Source organism: Bos grunniens, chromosome 12 (genome assembly GCF_055505025.1).
Source record: "Bos grunniens cultivar Pamir isolate PY7600 chromosome 12, Bosgru_T2T1.0, whole genome shotgun sequence".
NCBI classification, from domain to species: Eukaryota; Metazoa; Chordata; class Mammalia; order Artiodactyla; family Bovidae; genus Bos; species Bos grunniens.
In genome coordinates, this window is record NC_141176.1 from 62,578,576 (window position 1) to 62,600,498 (window position 21,923).

The 21,923-nt window shown below is 35.4% G+C and overlaps 1 long non-coding RNA gene across 1 annotated transcript; it reads left to right on the plus strand.

The window, feature by feature from the left end:
• The first annotated feature begins 1,311 nt into the window (after nt 1-1,311).
• Nucleotides 1,312-21,684, plus strand: LOC147361826 (uncharacterized). Its single transcript, XR_015137681.1, has 2 exons — nt 1,312-13,068; nt 21,232-21,684. It is a non-coding gene; the product is annotated as an uncharacterized LOC147361826 (long non-coding RNA).
• Nucleotides 21,685-21,923: the final 239 nt, after the last annotated feature.

Below are 21,923 nucleotides of genomic sequence, written 5' to 3' on the forward strand. Positions count from 1 at the left end.
TAAAGTATCCAGGGACATTACATTTGTGACTTCTTGACAATTGACCAGAGTCCTTGTTAGAAACTGATCAGTTTTGATTGACCTTTAATATAATGACCAGATTTCATATTCTTTTTTATTTTAATAAGCAAATTAATGAATAGGTCTTGTCTTATTAGGTTAATACTCATGCATGGACCCTCAAGGAGACTTTCTAGAGTCATTGATTATTAAAAAATGCTGAAATATCAATAGAACTAGTCATCACTTTTAATACACTAGCTATCTAGACAGAGAAACCTTTAGAGACGAGATGATTTCAATATACCAGGATATAAATTTGTAACTTTTTATTATCCTGTTAATTTGGAAATTTGGTCAAAAGATTACTTTTAAAATATTAATCAAATATTGTAGATTGGTCACTTTAAGTTTTTTTTATTTTAATGATTTTTGTTCATCATATTTATATCAGTACACTGTATTGAAACCATACTAAATATCTATGTTTCTGAATTTTATTCCCATCCACTACATGAATTTATCTTTGCTAAAAATTTCACTACCTTGATTGGTTCTACTACTGAAGCTATTAAAGAAAACAGTTTGTATTTATTTATTTCAATACATTGCATAAGAATCATGGTTCTTGTGCACATTTTAATTTTCTTTATTTTGCACACAAGGAATTCAATTGCTTTGGAATGTGACATGTCTGGGTACTCAAATGTGATTACTGGAAACAGAAATAATCATAGAAATTGTGACTCAAATCTCATGCTAATTTAAGTACTATCTGGGAATCAACTAATGTTCTATGTGGAAGAAATTAGTTTTTGGAAGACACTACAGTAAAAGTCCTCATTCCTCTCTTTCTTTTTCTTTTTTCCATTAAGTGGATGCAAATAATTATTTATTTCCAGTTCTAGAAAAAGTTTGCAACCAGGTAAGACTATAATTGATATATCAGATTTAATAAAAACTAATTTACTAACATTTACTACTGTAGCTAAACTATTCAGACTAAAGTTATTCTAGTTCTTTGGAATGTTTTGTTTGTAATTTCAGATATGTGTCTGACTCAAGCTACTTACATATAGCAGATACTTTTTTTAAAACAAAACTTACCAAAAAGTATTTGGTTGGTCAAATATGATTATACTGTTCAATTCAATGAATTGAGATATTAGAAAATTGTCAATTTCTTCTAAACCTGAAAAAAGTTCAAAAAAAAAGTTCAAACTTCAGATTTCAGTTTTATAAGTTTCTGTTAATTCAACTCAAATCTATAACTGAATTTATAATGGTAAAAATTCAAATAATCATGAGAATTTTATTTCATAACAGTAGATGAGCAGTTCAAAATGCATTTAACACATTTGAAAGAATTTGAGAATTGTCTTCCATGTGTTTGTTTGGTAATCTAGAGAGTGATGAATTTCATATATAAGATATTCAATACTGCAATTTTGACCAAATCCTTAACATGTTTTTTGAGAATTATGAGGTACCAGGAACCATGCTAAATGATTTATCTTTTATGATAGTTTGTATCCAAACTTGTGTATGTTTATAGCAAATGCAGACTACACTATTCTTGTAGATATAATTAGAACACTGTTCTGCCAAAAAAATGTTCACTCTTTTAACTCTCCCTGAAAATACTACACATTAATGCACTTGTTGGCAGTGAAAATCAGTAGAGTAACATAAAGTGATATTGCAGTAACTTAAATTTTTATATTTATTAACATTCATCTATACTCAAAGCCTTATTTCCTTTGGATTTGGACAATTTCTTTTTATGAGATAAAAGAAAATGTGTCATAAAGTTAATTTCTACATCTAAATTGCAGGATTGTTGGTCCCTGAAAAATAAGATTCTTTTAATAGGAAATTTACCTATAGTAATAAAGCCTTAAAGCTTTCATTGAAACTCATTTTTGGAAAGTCAGCAATGAGAAAAAAGATTACAGTACAGCAGTAATAAAATATACTGCATAGGTTTAAGTCAACATATAATGAATGCAATATGATATAGCTTACTTATTTTTCATGGATTAATATAATATGTCCCTTTATAGAAAGGGGAAACCAGAAGACATATCTAGTTTTTGTTTTTTAACCCAGAATCATATGGGTTCCAAATTTTATGTAGATTTGTACTTGAGATCTTCAGGTTTTATGTTAATATGCAGCAGTCATTATGAACGAAAGTAAATTGTGATATTAGGCTAAAGGGTGAACCCCTCTGCCTCCAAATTACTGTTCTTATCCTATGAATACTGAAAGTTAAAATATGTAGAAAATAGACATACAAAAATATAACTGTGAAATCTCTTCTAAAAATGGAAATGGAGTCTGTGAGAATACAAATGGGGGAAAATACATTACATTGGGGTTTGTGGAAAGCATCATAAAAGATGTAGTATCTTCCAGTGCTTCCAAAATGAGTTCAGATTTTGAGAGGAGACAGCGGGAAACCTTGATGTTCAGGAGCAGCCAAGACATGGAGACCATAAATCCCCAGGACAGACCCAATAACAGGAAGCAGTTCTGTTTAATCTCAGTGTTAGTTCAGTTTAATCTTATTGTGGAATATTCTGGAAAATCAATTTTTTTTTTTTTTCCAAAAATGACAAGCCTGAAAGCAATATTGGGGAATTTCCATACAATCCTGAACAATTCAAAGTTTTTGAGCAGGGTTCTGACAAAAGTAAAATTTTCAAAAAAAAAGTAAAATTTTCTTTTAGAAAAATAACTGTTGGAGAAGAAGGCAGATTGGCTCTAAAAGAAGACACACTGGAGAAAGGAGCACTGCTTGGGTAGGCATTTCAGTAACCCAAGTGTGAAAGAGAAAAAAGAGACAGTGGAAAAGGAAATGGGGAAACATTTAACAAAGATAGTGTATAGAAAGCATTGTCAGCTTTTGGCAACAGAATCCATTTACTAGAACTTACACTCAAAGAACATAAGAGTGCTTTTTTTGTCTCTCTTATCTCTAGCACTCAAATGAAAATCGGACAAGAAAGAGTAGGCAATCAGGAAATATTTTTTAGTTGATAGATATAAAGAGTGAAGGAGAAACACTAGTCAAATATAAGTGAACATGGACAACAATTTTGACATAAGGGGGTGAGATATTTTGTAAACATTTTTATGATTACAAATTTTGATGTCAATCATATTCCTCTCATTACTTCTATTAGCTGATTAGTTTTTAAAACTGCCTTTGAATCTTTCTGGGTGTGTCTAACTCTACCAAAGATAGATAATGAACAGTGGTAAATATATTTATGTGTTATTTTTGTAGCATTTACCTAATGAACTATGAACTGAAATATTTCATTATTGTGGCTTGCCAATTGGAACAGTGGATTTTAAAAATACAGCTTGGATATGCTTATAGTTTTAACCATTGGTAAAGACACATAACTGATCTTACATGTGCTTTCCTAAAATGGAGAAAAGGAGAATGAAAATAAGTATTTTCCAAGGAATGGAAAAATACACTAAACGTGTTTAATATAAGGGCCACTTTGATAAAACACTCTTGTTTTCATGTATGCATGTACATTTCCTTATAAAAAGTGTATATTTTGTTTTCCTGTTCACAGTGATAAACTTAATTACTTGAATCTTCCTGTCTACCAGTTGTATTAACAAGAGCAGGATTCTCGTTTTTCATATGGGAGACATTGTTTCCGAATTTCTCTAAGGGTATCAAACATGTTAACACACAAACTTGAGTTAGCAAGATTCTTCCAGTGTTCTTTTGGGACTTAAGAATTTAATGATTTCATTCCACAGAATAGTTTAGGTAACATAATCCATGATTTTTTAGTAATATAATAGACTTAGTGCATCAAATTTTCAAAAACTAATTTCCTAGAGCATATTTTATAGTCAAAGTAGATGAGTTCTTACTTCAACTGTCCCTTTTCCTGGAAAGGAAATAGACATACAGCAGCATAATTCCTTGCTGGTGCTGGAGGTGAGATTTTTCTTGCAGGGTACTCTTTCCCATTTCTATTACCCCTGAAGCATCCCTTAATCTCTTGTGCAACTCATGTGGTACAAATAAAATGAGAGTATGATCAGGATTCAGCACCCGAAAATGAGGCTATCTCAGCAAAGACCTTAGGATTTCTTGTAGGAGGTATTGGTATAATAGCTGTGCTCTGGCCAGCTGGCCCCATTTTAACTCTTCACTTGGAGTAGATCCACATATGCAAATTTCCTTTCTAAGTGCATGTATGGATGTGCCCCTAGGCACTCATTCTGAGAGAGGAAGCAAAATTAAAAATGGAATATAAATTTTCCCAGGCTCCTGAGCCTTAAACAGAGGCAGGAAAGACAGCAAACTATGGGATGATTAGAAATATTTCATTACTGAATTTTTAAAACATCTAGCTAAAATCTGAAGCACAGCGTATATGTTATCATAGTTTCTTGGGAAAGAAAATAATTAGGAGGTGAAAGGTTTTTAACTTTTAACTGAAGAAATCTGTGACTTGGTACATAGACTGAACAAGACATGGAAAGCCAGGAGGGATGTTTGTTTAACCAGACACCTCCAACTCAGGGTCATCAAGCCTGCCTTGTTCCTCAGCTGTCATTCAAATGTTCCATCATCTCTCTTCTTTTGCTTCTGGGTGTCTTTTTATACTTTCTACTGGATTTCTACTTTCAGTCTATAAATGTGCTCACATCCCATTTACATGAATTTTTTATCATTGGTAGCTCAGATGGTAACGAATCTGCCTGCCATGCAAGAGAGGGGGGTTTGATCCCTGGGTTGGGAAGATCCCCTGGAGGAGGGCATGGCAACCCACTCCAATATTCTTGCCTGGAGAATTCCGTGGACAGAGGAGTCTGGCAGGCTACAGTCCATCAGGTTGCAAAGGCTCAGACATGACTGAGCAAGTCACACTACACTGTGCAATGATTCCTCTAGTTATTGTGTCTCTTCTCTCTCTTCTAACTAACCTTTATTTTTAAACCATAATCTGCCATTCACTTCTTAGCTATTAGCAACCCATGTTGATTGCATATATGATTCTACAACTACCTTTTGCTGTGTCATATATATATTTTTTAACACAGAAAAGATGGTGTTTATCTAGTGGGCTTACTTGCTGCGTTTGACTCAGTTAATTGCTCGCATATTTCATGATCATGTGAGGTTAGTTTCCCACTCTCTATGATCTATATTACATCTGTGATCATTTCTTCTATCTTCATATAGAAGATAATGTGTCTTTCTCCTCTTAATACTGGTGTTCCCCAGATGTCTCTATTTATTTTCCTAATCCTTCTTTTGTCTCTAGTTCTAAAGTTTTGAATCATCTAGGGAACTTATTAAAAACATGAAATGCTTTGGAGACCCCTCTTCCCCCTTCTCTGTCATTCTGGTTCATGGGATTTGCAGCTCCAGCCATGTGAAAGAGAACCCTCCGTACCAGCTCTAGTATGCTAGACCACTACTGCTGGAACTATACAAGGAGTCAGGCAAAGTACTTAGAGTAGTCAGTACTTTAGGGTACTGATCATTGCATTTACCCTTCTCTTTCCTCACATGCTGCTATTTTGTCTATTGAATAGTTTTCAAATCATTCTCTTTTATCTGGATAATAAATACTGTTCAAATTTAAGCCATCAATTTTTTTTTTGAATTTGTGGTAAAATATACATAACCTGGGGGCTTCCCAGATGTCTCAGCGGGTAAAGAATCTACCTGCAATGCAGGAGACACAGGAGACCCCAGTCAATCCCCGGGTTGGGAAGAGCCCCTGGAGGAAGGCATGGCAACCCACTCCAGTATTCTTGCCTGGAGAATCCCATGGACGGAGCAGCCCCAAGGGCTACACTCCATAGGGATGAAAAGAGTTGGAAATGACTTAAGGGATATATAACATAAAATTTACCATTTAACCTCTTTTAAGTATATATTTCGGTGAAATTAAGTACAGTCACATTGTTATGAAACCATCACCACCATCCACCTCTAGAATATCTTTTATCTTCCCATATGTAAACTCTCTATGCTTTAAACTATAGTTGAACTATAAATATAGGTAAGCTAAACTATACTAGAGTTAAACTTTAACTCTCTAGTTCCCCTTTCTCACAGTCCCTGAAAACCACTGTTCTACTTTCTATCTCTGACTACTCTAAGTACCTCATCAAAGGGGAATCAAATGCTATTTTGACCTTTTCTGAGTGGTTTGCTTCACTTAGCATAAAGTCTTCAAAGTTCATCCAGGCTATAACATGTTTCAGGATTTCCCCCTATTTAAGGATAAATAACATTCCACTATGGGCTTCCCTGGTAGCTCAGCAGTAAAAACTTAGGCTACCAAGGCATGAAACAGGGGTTCAACCCCTGGGTCAGGAAGATCCCCTGGAGGAGGGGCTGGCAACCCATGCCAGTATGCTTGCCTGGAGACTTCCATGGACAAAGGAGCCTGGTGGGCTACAGTCCATGGGGTCATATAGAGTCAGACATGACTGAGGGACTAAACAACAGAAACAACAAGCATTCCATTATAGATAGTCATAGATATTGTTAGATCATATTTTTTATCCATTTATCTATCAATGGTCACTTGGTTTGCTTTCAGCTTTTCACCAACGTGAAAAATGTGCTTCTATGAACATCAGTATGATGTTCTATGAACAAATAGGAAAAGGAGTACGTCAAGGCTCTATATTGTCACCCTGCTTATTTAACTTATTGCAGAGTACCTCATGAGAAATGCTGGGCTGGATGAAACACAAACTGGAATCAAGATTGCCAGGAAAAATATCAATAACCTCAGATATGCAGATGACACCACTCTTATGGCAGAAAGTGAAGAGGAACTAAAGAGCCTCTTGATGAAAGTGAAAGAGGAAAGTGAATAAGTTGGCTTAAAGCTCAACATTCAGAAAACTAAGATCATGGCCTCTGGTCCCATCACTTCATCGGAAATAGATGGGGAAACAGTGGAAACTGTATCAGACTTTATTTTTCTGGGCTCCAAAATCACTGCAGATGGTGATTGCAGCCATGAAATTAAAAGACGCTTACTCCTTGGAAGGAAAGTTATGACCAACCTGCTGCTGCTAAGTCACTTCAGTTGTGTCCGACTCTGTGAGACCCCATAGATGGCATCCCACCAGGCTCCTCTTTCCCTGGGATTCTCCAGGCAAGAATACTGGAGTGGGTTGCCATTTCCTTCTCCAATGCATGAAAGTGAAAAGTAAAAGTGAAGTCACTCAGTTGTGTCTGACTCTTAGGGAACCCATGGACTGCAGGCTACCAAGCTCCTCCATCCATGGGATTTTCCAGGCAAGAGTACTGGAGTGGGTTGCCATTGCCTTCTCTAACCTAGACAGCATATTAAAAAGCAGAGACATTACTTTGCCAACAAAGGTCCCTCTAGTCAAGGCTACGGTTTTGCCAGTGGTCATGTATGGATGTGAGAGTTTGACTGTGAAGAAAGCTGAGTGCCGAAGAATTGATGCTTTTAACTGTGGTGTTGGAGAAGACTCTTGAGAGTCCCTTGGACTGCAAGGAGGTCCAACTAGTCCATCCTAAAGGAGATCAGTCCTGGGTGTTCACTGGAAGGACTGATGGTAAAGCTGAAACTCTAATACCTTGGCCACCTCATGCAAAGAGTTGACTCATTGGAAAAGACCCTGAAGCTGGGAGGGATTGGGGGCAGGAGGAGAAGGGGATGACAGAGGATGAGATGGCTGGATGGCATCACTGACTCAATGGACGTGAGTCTGAATGAACTCCTGGAGTTGGTGATGGACAGGGAGGCCTGGCGTGCTGCAATTCATGAGGTCGCAAAGAGTTGGACATGACTGAGCGACTGAACAGAACTGAACTGAACTGATGAACATCAGTGTACACATATATGCTTCAGTCCCTGCATTCAAGTATTTTAGGGACTTAGAGATGGGATTGCTGGAATATAAGCTAATTCAGGTTGTAACTTTTTAAGAAAAGGCCATACTGTTTTACATATCAGTTACACTATTTTACATTCCCACCAACGATGCCCAAGAGTTCTAATTTCCTTACATTTCAGCAACATTTTTTCCTGTTTTTTGCTTTTGGTAGTAGTAGAAATGTTTTTTCTTTTCTTTCTCTCTTGGTGTCTATGTTATTATTATTATTATTATTTTTGTAGCAGTCTTAATGGGTATGAAATAGTATATCATTGTAATTTTGACTTGTGATTACTGCTATTGAACATGTTTTGATATGCTCATTGGTTATATTTATATTTTCTTTGCAGAAATGACTATTAACATTCTTTGCCAATTTTTAATTTTTTTTATTGTTGAGTTGTGTAAGTTCTTTATGCATTCTAGATACTACTCTCTTACTAGTTATATGCTTTGCAAATATTTTCTCACGTTCCATGAGTTTTCTTTTAACCCTGTTGATACTGTCCTGTGAGGAACCAAAATTTTAAACTTCAATATAGTTCAATTTACCTATTTTTTTCTTTTTTGCCTGTGCTTTCAGTGCCATAGCCAAGAAATAATCACTACATTGAATGTCATGAAGATTTCCTCCTAGGTTCTCTTCTAAGAGTTTTATAGTTTTAGCTCTTACTTTTAAGTCTGTTATCTATTTTAAGTTATTTTTTTGTATATAGCATAAGATAAGGTCCAACTTCAGTTGCTTTTTGACATTTTGATATAAACATGTATAACATAGAATAATGTGTGTGTGCTAAGTTGCTTCAGTTCTGTCTGACTCTTTGGGACCCTATGGACTGTAGCCCACCAGGCTCCTCTGTCCATGGAATTCTCTTGGCAAGAATACTGGAGTGGGTTGTCATGCCCTCCTCTAGGGGATCTTCCCAACCCAGGGATCAAACCCATGTCTCTGATGCCTCCAGAATTGACATCTGGGTTCTTTACCACTAATGCTAACTGAGAAGCCCAATATAGTATAATGCATGTATTACATACACTAAATATAGTATAGTATACATTGTCTACTTCCATTCTTTCATCCACATTTTTATCAGAGTAATTTTTTAAAATTTTATATCTACTCATGCTATTCCCATGATTAAAAATTCTCTGATGGACTCTTCCTATATGAAGAAGGCTAACGTATTTAAGATAATAAATAAGATGTTCACTTCTAAGACCTTGTCTCGTTCACCCATATATACTCACACTCCATTAATATATGATATTTGTCTATTATCTGTATTTGGTAACACTGCCCCTTTCCCCAGAATACCATCTCTGTCATCTTCCAGTTCATACTTTAGGCAGAAAGTCCTTCCTTATAACTTACCACTCTCTAAGCTCTATAAGTAAGACAGGGTCCAATTCATGTGCACCATTAAACCAGATACCTATTTCTTACAATGATCTCATAAGTTATTATGTATTAATAATGATTGTCTGTCACTTTTGCACTGCTACACCATGAGCTTCCCTTGGGAAAAGACTATGTTTTGCTTATCTTTATACTGCTAGTAAAGTAATGCTCAAAATTCTCCAAGCCAGGCTTCAACAATACGTGAACCGTGAACTTCCAGATGTTCAAGCTGGTTTTAGAAAAGGCAGAGGAACCAGAGATCAAATTGCCAACATCTGCTGGATCATGGAAAAAGCAAGAGAGTTCCAGAAAAACATCTATGTTTGCTTTATTGACTATGCCAAAGCCTTTGACTGTGTGGATCACAATAAACTGTGGAAAATTCTGAAAGAGATGGGAATACCAGACCACCTGACCTGCCTCTTGAGAAACCTTTATGCAGGTCAGGAAGCAACAGTTAGAATTGGACATGGAACAACAGACTGGTTCCAAATAGGAAAAGGAGTACGTCAAGGCTGTATATTGTCACCTTGCTTATTTAACTTCTACGCAGAGTACATCATGAGAAACGCTGGGCTGGAAGAAGCACAAGCTGGAATCAAGATTGCCAGGGGAAATATCAATTAACTCAGATATGCAGATGACACCACCCTTATGGCAGAAAGTGAAGAGGAACTAAAAAACCTCTTGATGAAAGTGAAAGAGGAGAGTGAAAAAGTTGGCTTAAAGCTCAACATTCAGAAAACGAAGATCATGGCCTCTGGTCCCATCACTTCATGGGAAATAGATGGGGAAACAGTGGAAACAGTGTCAGACTTTATTTTTCTGGGGTCCAAAATCAGTGTAGATGGTGACTGCAGCCATGAAATTAAAAGATGCTTACTCCTTGGAAGAAAAATTATGACCAACCTAGATGGCATATTGAAAAGCAGAGACATTGCTTTGCCAACAAAGGTCCATCTAGTCAAGGCTATGGTTTTTCTTGTGGTCATGTATGGATGTAAGATTTGGACTGTGAAGGAGGCTGAGTGCTGAAGAATTGATGCTTTTGAACTGTGGTGTTGGCGAAGACTCTTGAGAGTCCCTTGGACTGCAAGGAGATCCAACCAGTCCATTCTGAAGGAGATCAGCCCTGGGTGTTCTTTGGAAGGAATGACGCTAAAGCTGAAGCTCTAATACTTTGGCCACCTCATGTGAAGAGTTGACTCATTGGAAAAGACTCTGATGCTGGGAGGGATTGCGGGTAAGAGGAAAAGGGGACAACAGAGGATGAGATGGCTGGATGGCATCACTGACTTGATGGACATGAGTCTGAGTGAACTCCAGGAGTTGGTGATGGACAGGGAGGCCTGGCATGCTGCCATTAATGAGGTCGCAAAGAGTCGGACACGACTGAGTGACTGAACTGACTGATACCCCCTATACCTTAGCATGTTAGGCTTAATATTAAATATATGGCTGATTAAAGTGGAATCTTGAGGAGTATGTCATTTTTGAGATGAGCTGGGGTGAAAGGGGTTAGAAAGGAGGATAATGGAGGAACAATTGGCAAGGCTGGAATTTCTTAGGAAGGGAAGAGGTTCAGACTGAAGAGCATTTAAGAGCCAGCTCAGTGTCTGTGAATCTGGATAAAGGAAGGAATCTGGATAAAGGCAAGAAAATGGATATATATTTGGGGTCAAGGAAGCTTTGAAAAGGGTCATCTGACTTTGGACATCATGTCAGGAATATCTAGGAAAATAAAGTATTCCTTTCTGGGCTAAATGCCAAGCAAGAATATCATTTTAAAAGAGGTATGACAACTTCCTTATTAGGAAACAAAAATCACTCTCAGCAGCAGTTGGTCAGCAGCAGCCATAGATGTATTACCTGTAAGAGAATGTGATTATGATTATAGGAAAAAAATCAATCCTAACTCAGCCTTGAGAGAACCTAGAACAAAGGACAGACTGACACTTGAGCACTCACCACCCATTTGGGTTTGAGCCAGTGTGTGAGCCTATTCCCTAAGATAATGCAATAGTAGGATTGAAATCATAAAAGAAAAATATACTATGAGTGAGAAAGTATTTTTTTCATGTGATATAATCCAGTACTTATCTCAAGCTATAATTATGTTGGAAAAATACCCTATACCAAGTATTTTTCTCATAAACTAAGCACAATGCCTCAGTTCAGATTACATTTTTTCTCATTTATTGAAATAGAAGATATTTTGTGTTGCTTTGTTTATACTGAGGACTGAAGTAATTATCTACCTAATTTCAGATTTTTTATAGTATGCTCACATTAGTTTTAATTTGTGACTATGAAATTTTACATGATTATATTTAAGACTATCATCTCCTTCTATATCATTGTTAGCTGATAAAAAGTATATTCTTTTATATTCGGGTCAAGGACTGTATAGAACTTACAACTTATCATTATACTTGAAATCTGATTCCAAAATGAAGTAAGCACTGAAAAATAGAAAAATCATGCCATTGCCTTCACTGTAAATTTGATTGTAATAATAAAATCAAATAACAATATTATTGGATTTTAGGTCAAGAATCAAATTTCCTTCATTTATCAAATCCTATAAAAACTTCAAAAAATGCCATTCTTCCTTAGACTACCTCCTTTATACTTGAAATATTTCCAAAAAATCATGCTAGTGTATCATTAGTCTAAAAACATAGAACTATGGCATGGATATTATCAACATGTTAATAATAATAATATTCACAATAGCATGAGCCTATCTGCAAGTTCTTTAATTTTTTTAGTGATTTCAAGCTACAGCATTCACTTAATAGCAAGTATTTATTTTAGTTGTAAAATCGAGATGTCATGTTTTAAGGATTGCTTATGCATTCATGCCTATATCCCTGTCTTCAAAGAACATTATTTGGTTCATACAATGCATTAAGCAGTTTATTAGAAATTGGGGAAAACAGCCTTCCCAGGTGGTTCTAGTGGTAAAGAACCCGCCTGCCAATGCAGGAGACATAAGATATGTGGGTTCTATCCCCAGATCCCAGGGTCAGGAAGATCCCCTGGAGGAGGAAATGGCAAACCCCTCCAGTATTCTTGCCTGGAGAATCCCATGGACAGAGGATCCTGGTAGGCTACATGGAAAATGGCAATTTGAGAGCCTAGAAAGCTTGTCTAATAATTCTATGATAGATATAAGCAAAACTTTTTTTTTCTTTTTGGCTGATAATATGGGAAGACTCGGAGAAGGCAATGGCACCCCACTCCAGTACTCTTGCCTGGAAAGTCCCATGGACAGAGGAGCCCGGTAGGCTGCAGTGCATGGGGTCGCTGAGGGTCAGACACGACTGAGCGACTTCACTTTCACTTTTTACTTTCATGCATTGGAGAAGGAAATGGCAACCCACTCCAGTGTTCTTTCCTGGAGAATCCCAGGGACGGGGGAGCCTGGTGGGCTGCTGTCTATGGGGTCGCACAGAGTTGGACACGACTGAAGCAACTTAGCAGTAGCAGCAGCAGCCCCATGGGAAAACTAATCTACTGATGGTAGGAAGAGGATAGAAGAACACAAAAGGAACTTTGTATAGCTATCTTCTGAGCTACATCTTCAATTAATAGTAATTATTAGTAGTTTGGGAATTTTGTAAGAATTGTGTGCTTTCTATGACCTTAATATTTCTTTCTCTCTCTTTCTTTCTTTTTAAATCTTGGAGACATCAATGATACTCTTTTGGCCTCTTTATTTCCACACTGAAAAACCAGATAATTGTGTAAGTATCTTATCGTTGGGTACTCCATTGACCAAGTTGTTTTAATTTAATTTAATTTAATTTAATTTCTTTAAAATTCCCTTCAATGATCCTTATTTTTAGTTTGTCTAGAAATACATTGTTAAAACAGTTCAAATTTTAAGGTTTTAATGGAAGACATAGATGTCACCATCATGAATGGTGAAAGGACGGAATCTCTTATGAGCTGTCTGACCTCTATGGGTAAATGGTTTTGGAAGACCTCGGTCACATGTGATTAAAATTTCATGTATATATCTGTACTCACCTGTCAATTTCTATGCATGGCTGTTTAACATAAATTCCACATCATTCTTCCCATATGATATTCTGAAATTTAATAATGCAAATAATGTAGTTATTTATTTTTGTAGTATATATTTTTAGAGTATTTTCTATGTATCAATGTAGAATGTTGAATGAAGCTATTGAAAACTGACATACATTATATGACAAGATACTTTAATCTAGTTTTACTTGCAGATGACAGAGTGGAATAAGAGTTTCATAATAATATAAGCAAAATTAAGCAAATTCATTATACAGTCTTTCATATCCTACAGGTAAGTGACCTAATGGGCATTGAGCATTTCTGATATGCCAAAACCAAATGCTTTGCAAAATTATTTCGTTTTATCCTTGCAAAAATACCTGTAAAATTATCTATTACCCTTATTTTGCAAAAGAGGAAACTGAGACATAGGAAAGTTAAACAACCAGATAATCAAGGTTATAATGCAAACTAAATTTTTTGGCTATAAACCCCATAATTATTCTACTATAGCATATAACACCTAATTAATAAGCTGACTTTTCTAATTAATGTGAAATTAGTGAACTATTCATAAATAAGAAATATTTAGATTTAAATAGATCAGGAATAACTCTGAAACTATAGTAAATATCATAGGCTCTCACTTTTGTTCTGGGAAACCCTATTGTATCTTAGATTATCTTGTGACATAATGCACACTCTATAAATAAGTACAATATTAATTGTAATTGGAAGATATTTTTATAGAATCCTAGGCAACTATATTTTATGACAGTGATATCTCATATTCCCTATAGTTTAAGTAGCATTGACTATGATAAATTGAGTGAGGTTCCCTCCAACCACACCAAAGACCCTACATCCCTGGAGCTAGAACCTTGCAGATGAATTCCTAATGGAGATTCCAGGAGACTCCATTTCTTGCCTCTTTCACTTTCCAGAGATTGACCAATTCCTTGGTACACCAGAGCACTCCAACCTCTGCCTCCCTCCTAACATTGGCCCTACCATCAGCTTGATTTTCGCCCATCAATACTCCTTTCAGTTTAGCAGAACTTATTTTGCAGAACTTATTTTGATAAGAGAATAAATATTTTGTTTATGGCAGCTATAGGAAATGAAAACTTATTGGGAATAGTGTCCATTTTTTTATACTAATTATTGGATAATCTTAAGAAGTTAACTTGAAGTCAAATTATTTTGTTATAATTCGTAGTAGACAAAAGGTTGAGAACTAAATGAAAATGTATGAAATAGCTGACATGTTTTATATTTAATTGATACTATTGTCAAAGACTAATTATGCTGCTGTAAGTACCAATCCCAAGTTTGGAAGTAAGTAACTTATATGAAACTACTCATTGATATGGTTATCCAGTGCACTGAAGATTTAATTGAGATATTTAACTACGTGTATTCATTAGAAAAGATCAAAAAAGAATCCTGGTAACTACAGAATAAATATTTAAAATTTTCTGGGAAAACTTAAGCAATATGTAAAATAATTGAGAAGAAACATTAAAATTGTTAGAAATTCCACATGGGTTTATAAGAATAAATTATTTTTAATATAATAGAATTCTTTGGAAAAATAAATTTTCATGTATGCATTTGGTGTCTATGATAATATTCTTATAATTCAAAATTCTTTTTTGCAATGTTTCTAAAAGCTATTTCACTAAGATAAATCATTTTATAAGGGAGTACAAATTCTGAGAAGTGAAGTTGCTCAGTCATGTGCAACTCTTCGTGATCCCATGGACTGTAGCCTAGTACACTCTTCCGTACTAGAATGGGTTGCAATTTCCTTCTCCAGAGGATCTCCCTGACCTGGGGATTGAACCCAGGTCTCCTGCATTGCAGGCAGATGCTTTACCCTCTGGGCCACCAGGGAAGCCATTTATATTGTTTTCTAGGTGGAAAAGCTACAATAAAGAAGGAAATATAAAACTTGCTAGCAAGATGGAGTAGCCAGATTTATATAGAGTTGGTGAGGAGACCACTTACACAGCATCTATAAGGAGATGTACACTGGGATTTTCAGATTTGAAGAAAAATCCTTAATAGTGAAGCATAAAATCAATTGGTCAAAAAATAAACAGAGAGGATTACTCTGCTACCAGGCAATACATAAATTGTCAGAAATATTATAAACTTAAAACTCTTTGCTATAACTGAGTTATTAATAAAACCAACTTGAGAAACATCAAGCAGTGTCTGACATATAAAACCCATTGATAAGTGGAAAGGAATCAAGAACTTTTTTTAATCAAGAGTAGACTGGGCCTTCCCTGGTGTTACAGTGGATAAGGATCTGCCTGCCAATGCAGGGAAAACAGGTTCAATCCCTAGTTTAGGAAAATTCTATATGCTTGGAGCAATTAAACCCACAAGCCACAACTAATGAGCCCTGTGCTACAACTACTGAAGTCTGTGCACCCTAGAGTCTGCACACAGCAATGACTGAGCCTACGTGCTGCAGCGACTGAGGCTTTTACACCAAGAAAAGCCACCACAATGAGAAACTTGTGTCCTGCAACAAAGAGTAGCCTCTGCTCACTGCAACTAGAGAAAGCCCACGCAAAGCAATGAAGACACAGTGCAACCAGAAATAAAATTAAATAATTATTTTTTTTAAAGTGTAGAATGGTTAAATGTACCAAAGAGATGCACTAAAACTAAACGAAAGTTATCAAATCTGCAAATAGTGATTATTGCATATACATGTACAGATTAGGCCAGAAAAGTAGAGGCCCAAGTGTTTATTATGATGAATATGTATTTTTCTACTTATAATTAATACCCCGTTAACTTCTAATTTAATTTTCTGTGATTTGTAGTTATATTTCTACATTGCATCATAACTGACTTTCAGATGTATATGTATGATAAATTCAAAAGATTAATACAAAGAGCTGTTTCTTGAAAAGATTACATGACAAAATACTTCATCAATTCTCTTAAAAATTTAGGCAATTAACTCAAACTGAAAGAGTGAAAAAAAAAAAGGGAAGAAAATTAGAAAAGGTGATGCTAAAGGAGCTTCCTGAAAAGCCTCTCAATCATCTTCAATTTCCCTGTGGGATTGTATTAAAAAATATGATCTCCAAAACCAAGAAGGGTGATTCTTATTAGGTAAAAGTTTTGCTAGTAATTTTATCATCCATTCAACACCTTCTCCAAACAACTGTCAGAAATTGACTAATATTATTATGGACTACAATAGCAACAATTTAGAACTTCAGTTCAGTCACCCAGTTGTGTCCAACTCTTTGCAACCCCATGGACTGAAGAACTGTCATAAGTTACAGTGCACCATAAAATCACATTTAGCAGTAGTGCATTTTTGAACTTTTATTTTTAAAGTATATTTATAACATGACAAAATATATTTAGGCAATTTCTAAAAACAATGAGAAACATCAGAGTGAAGAATTTGTTTACTCTTCTAGGAGGAAAACTAGTGACTTAAATATTTGAAATTTATACGTATGGGCTTCTGAGGTGGCACTAGTGGTAAAGAATCCACCTGCCAATGCAGGAAATGCAAGAGACTCAGGTTTGATCCCTGATTTGGGAAGCTCCCCTGGAGTAGGAAATAGCACCCCCCTCCAGTATTCTTGCCTGGAAAATTCCATGGGCTGAGGAGCCTGGCAGGCTATAGTCCATGGGGCCACAAATAGTTGGATGTGACCGAGCATACATATATAGTGAAGCTCGCTCAGTCGTGTTTGACTTTTTGCTACTCCATGGACTGTAGCCTACCATGCTCCTCCGTCCGTGGGATTCTCCAGGCAAGAATACTGGAGTGGGTTGCCGTTTCCTTCTCCAGGAGATCTTCCCAACCCAGGGATCGAACCCAGGTCTCCCACATTGCAGGCAGACGCTTTACCATCTGAGCCACCAAGGAAGCTCTTATAAATAAGATATAATTGTCTATATTTTCCAAAAGTTAGAAATCTAAGAATGATTAAAACATATTCATTCAACAAGCATGTATATTTAACCTGTAATATATTAAATACTCTGCTTCATTTAGGAATTAATATACAACTAAACACATAGTTTCTAGTCCTAGGATTTCAATCTCAGTTCAGTTCAGTCATTCAGTCATGTCACTCTTTACAACCCCATGGACTGCAGCACACTGGGCTTCCCTGTCCATCACCAACTCCTGGAGCCTGCTCAAACTCATGTCCATCAAGTCAGTGATGCCATCCAACCATCTCATCCTCTGTCGTCCCCTTTTCCTCCTGCCTTCAATCATTCCCAGCATCAGGGGCTTTTCCCGTGAGTCAGTTTTTGTGTCAGGTGGCCAGAGTATTGGAGTTTCAGCTTCAGCATCAGTCCTTCCAATGAATATTCAGGACTGATTTCCTCTAGGATGGACTGGTTGGATCTCCTTGCAGTCCAAGGGACTCTCAAGAGCCTTCTCCAGCACCACAGTTCAAAAAAATCAATTCTTTGGCATTCAGCTTTCTTTGTAGTTCAGCTGTCACATCTATACATGACTACTGGAAAAAACCATAGCTTTGACTAGATGGATCTTTGTTGGCAAAGTAATGTCTCTGCTTTTTAACATGCTGTCTAGGTTGGTTAGTTTCTTCTAAGGTGCAAACAGACTAGTGGGACTTGATTACAGAACTTCCACAGGGAAGTCTGAGTCAGACTTGCCTATAATTGTCCAGGAGTCTCTGGTGGAGGCAGGGGCTGACAGTTTGACCTCAGGCCAAACAAGAGGGAGGGAACATAGCCCCGCCCATCAACATAAAATTGGATTAAAGATTTACTGAGCCCCACCCATCAGAAGGAGATCTTTTCCCCACAGTGAGTCTCTCCCTTGAGGAAGCTTCCATAAGCCTCTTATCCTTCTCCATCAGAGGGCAGACAGAATGAAAACCACAATCACAGAAAACTAACCAAACTAATCACAAGGACCACAGCCTTGTCTAACTCAATGAAGCTATGAGCCATGCCGTGTAGGACCACCCAAGACAGACGGGTCATGATGGAGAATTCTGACAAAATATGGTCCACTGGAGAAGGAAATTGCAAACCAGTTCAGTATTCTTGCCTTGAGAACCCCATGAGCAGTATGAAAAGGCAAAAAGGATTCCAATCTAGTGGGGATCTTAAAATGAGTGTGAGTCTAGTGAATCTATTAATCTATCAACACAACTTATAATAATTATTGTGTTGCTATCTGTATTTCTTGTTTTTATGTTGAATGACATTGTGTCTTTATCAAAGTGCACACAAGTAAAATTTAAAACATTTGAATCATTTTTGAACATAAATACTAATTTGGTTAATAATTACTGAGTGTTTTCCAAGTGCCAGAAACTATACTAAGCATTTAAATTCACTGTACAGTTGTGAGTATTAAATAAGCAACACTCCAATAACAAAAGGAGCTATTATTATCCTCATTTACCATTAAACATCTTGGAGACAGTAAATAATTTTTCAAGTTCACAAAGAAATTAATTGGCAAAGTCAATGCTGAAACTCACACCTGCCTGCCCCAAATGTTCAGCTTTTATATACATTATATTGATATGAAATTTTATTTTATATTTTTATCATCCTGCCTATGCAAATGCTTATGTTAAGATGTGCCTTTCTGCAGATTAAAAGGCAATTTTACATTGATGAAGGCAATAGAATCAATGAACTGTCAATAAGGATTTTGTCCAAAATCCCCAACTGTGTATAAATTTATACTGTTCTTTCCTGTGTCATCAGTTAACATTCTCTTTGTGGTCAAGGGTATAAGTTGGAAGCTTATATTAATTGAGTTTAATTATTCTGTCTATGGCTATTAAACAGTGGTAAGTTAACTATGCTAGAGATAAAACTCAAGACTTTAATTATATTAAGATCATGCTTTAGTCTATAATACTTTTTAGTATAAACACATACACATATAATTAAGAGATAGTTTCTTCCAAAGCTAGCCTAATCTGATTCTACTTGAATTAATCATAAAATGTATATACTTAACATACTGAAAATGTTATCTGACCACAAATCAAGGATAAAGTGTATGGGGTACACACATACAGAGGATCACTATATTCATGTATCATCATTTTTTCATATCAACCTGTACTCCTTGCTAATATTTTTTTAAATGTTAGAAATATAAATTTTGAGAATTTGCATAATTCCTATGTCAAATATCCATATCAAGGAAAGTTTGGTATATTTTCAAAACTCTTAAAAGCTGAACTTGTTTAAATAAGCATACTTTATTCAAGACACTAAAGTTGCCTAAAAATATTAAAAAAAAAAGTCAGATATTTTTAGTGAGTTAAATATTCATGATTTTAAAATTAAATGTTCAGCTTAATTGCTTTATACTCTAAAGGGATTTTAATAACCTGTACATCACTTAGTATGTTTTCACATTGTGTAAGACAGTCATAAAGACAGAAATGTGACTATATCTTGGTCCCATGTATCCAAATAATTCAAAATCCTGCTAGAAAGCATTTGTGCCACTAAACCATCAGTGAATTATAAAAGAAAACGTTAAAGTGTCCTTCATCTGTTAGAGAACCACCATACTGATTGTTTCCAAACCTTTAGATTTCATCTAGAATGTTTGATTTGCAGCACTCTGAAATAAACAAGTCTTATAATTTACTACCTGCTCTATTAGACAATATTTGTGATTTTTTTCTTTAAAACTTCATTGTTCTTTTTTTTAATCTTTAATAGCTCCAATATGCTTTTTTCCTTCTTACCCAGGTTTTTGAGTCTCTAGAATTTACATGAAGTATTTATATATTCTGTCATGGCTTGTCTGTCTCTTCCCACACCTGTCACTTGTCTGATTAGATGAACAGATGACTTTGTCTTCTCGATTACCTTCTAGAATAACATCAGTTTCTCCTAGAATAACCTGGTGGGTTTGCATCAACCTGAACCGTGTTCTCTTCTGCACTTAGCTGCTTTTCCCCAATTTTCTCTTTTACCACCTATTTTCATTTTTGTGTTCTCTGTATGGAGTCTATTCTTTATATGAAGACTTTACTTACTCCCTGAAATTTGACTCAGGTCTTAATAATTTAAAACTCTTCTTCTTTTCTTCTAAAATTGAAACTTTGAAACTAACAGAAAGAAGTAAGATTCTCTTTAAAAACAATACTCTATCTTTAGTTCATATGAGAAAAGGAAAGAGAGAAAGGAAAATTCAGGACAGAGAAAGTTCTTCTATGATTTTATAAAAGAACAAAGATCTTAATTATATATATATGAATGTAATATATTCGTTTGTTATGGCTTATACTTCCTGAAAAAGAGTATAATTTAAAATACCAAAATATAAGTAATATATTATCTGCTCTAATTAGAAGCAAAATTATATATATATTAATATAATTTTCTTCTTCAAATATTCTTTTCCCATTTGTCTCTTCTAATAATTGTTTTTTCAGTTTATAATATCTTTTCTCTTTCTTGACTTTTAAAAATTTTATCATAAACTATGTTTAATTAAAAAAAAAAAAAACTATCTTTTCTAAGTCATTAACATATAAGTTAAATAAAAGACTTCAAACAAAATCACAGGAGCAGACCAACCAGAATTTAGAATTGATTGTTTTTCTCTGTAACCACTTCATATTTAATTTTGCTGCCATCATCACAAGTGATGATTTATGAATTATTATAAAAAAGGTTTGGAAATAATATTCTTAGAATGGTTGTCATGATCAAAATACAAACATAAATATATATACACACACATTAGTAAAACAAAAATCATTTCAAAACTAGGAACTCACTTTCTCATGATTTTATCATTTTTATTGGATTAAATTATCAAAATGATATAAATCTGCATTTAAATGTCATTAATTTTACAGGTAATGTGAGACTGCTGCTGCCAAGTCGCTTCAGTCATGTCCAACTCTGTGTGACCCCATAGACTGCAGCCCACCAGGCTCCCCTGTCCCTGGGATTCTCCAGGCAAGAACACTGGAGTGGGTTGCCATTTCCTTTTCCAATGCATGAAAGTGAAAAGTGAAAGTGAAGTCGCTTAGTCGTGTTGGACTCTTAGCGACCTCATGGACTGAAGTCTGCCAAGCTCCTCCATCCATGGGATTTTCCAGGCAAAAGTGTACTGGAGTGGGGTGTCATTGCCTTCTCCAATATGAGACTACAAAAATAATTTTCATGTGATTAAAATTTATCTTGTGAATAATTTCCATAAATATAGCCATTATACCATAATTCTAATTTTATTGTTTATTGTATTCCTATATGAAAGAAATCAATATTTGATAAGACATAGAAATAAATATTTTTTTAAAAAACTATATGGTATTCCTATTTATGTCAAGAACATTCTGAAGCATTTAACTAAACTATCAATACTAGCCACGGTCTGTAATTAGGCAAGTGTGGTTTGCCCTTTGAATTGCTCACAATCTACTGGAGAAATATTTTTATATTAATTCTGCAATAGCATGATTCTTCCCTCAGCTTCTATGACATATATCACCTGATTCTATATAAGCTAAATGGTTTTTGCCATAAGGTCAATTGCCAAAGGGAT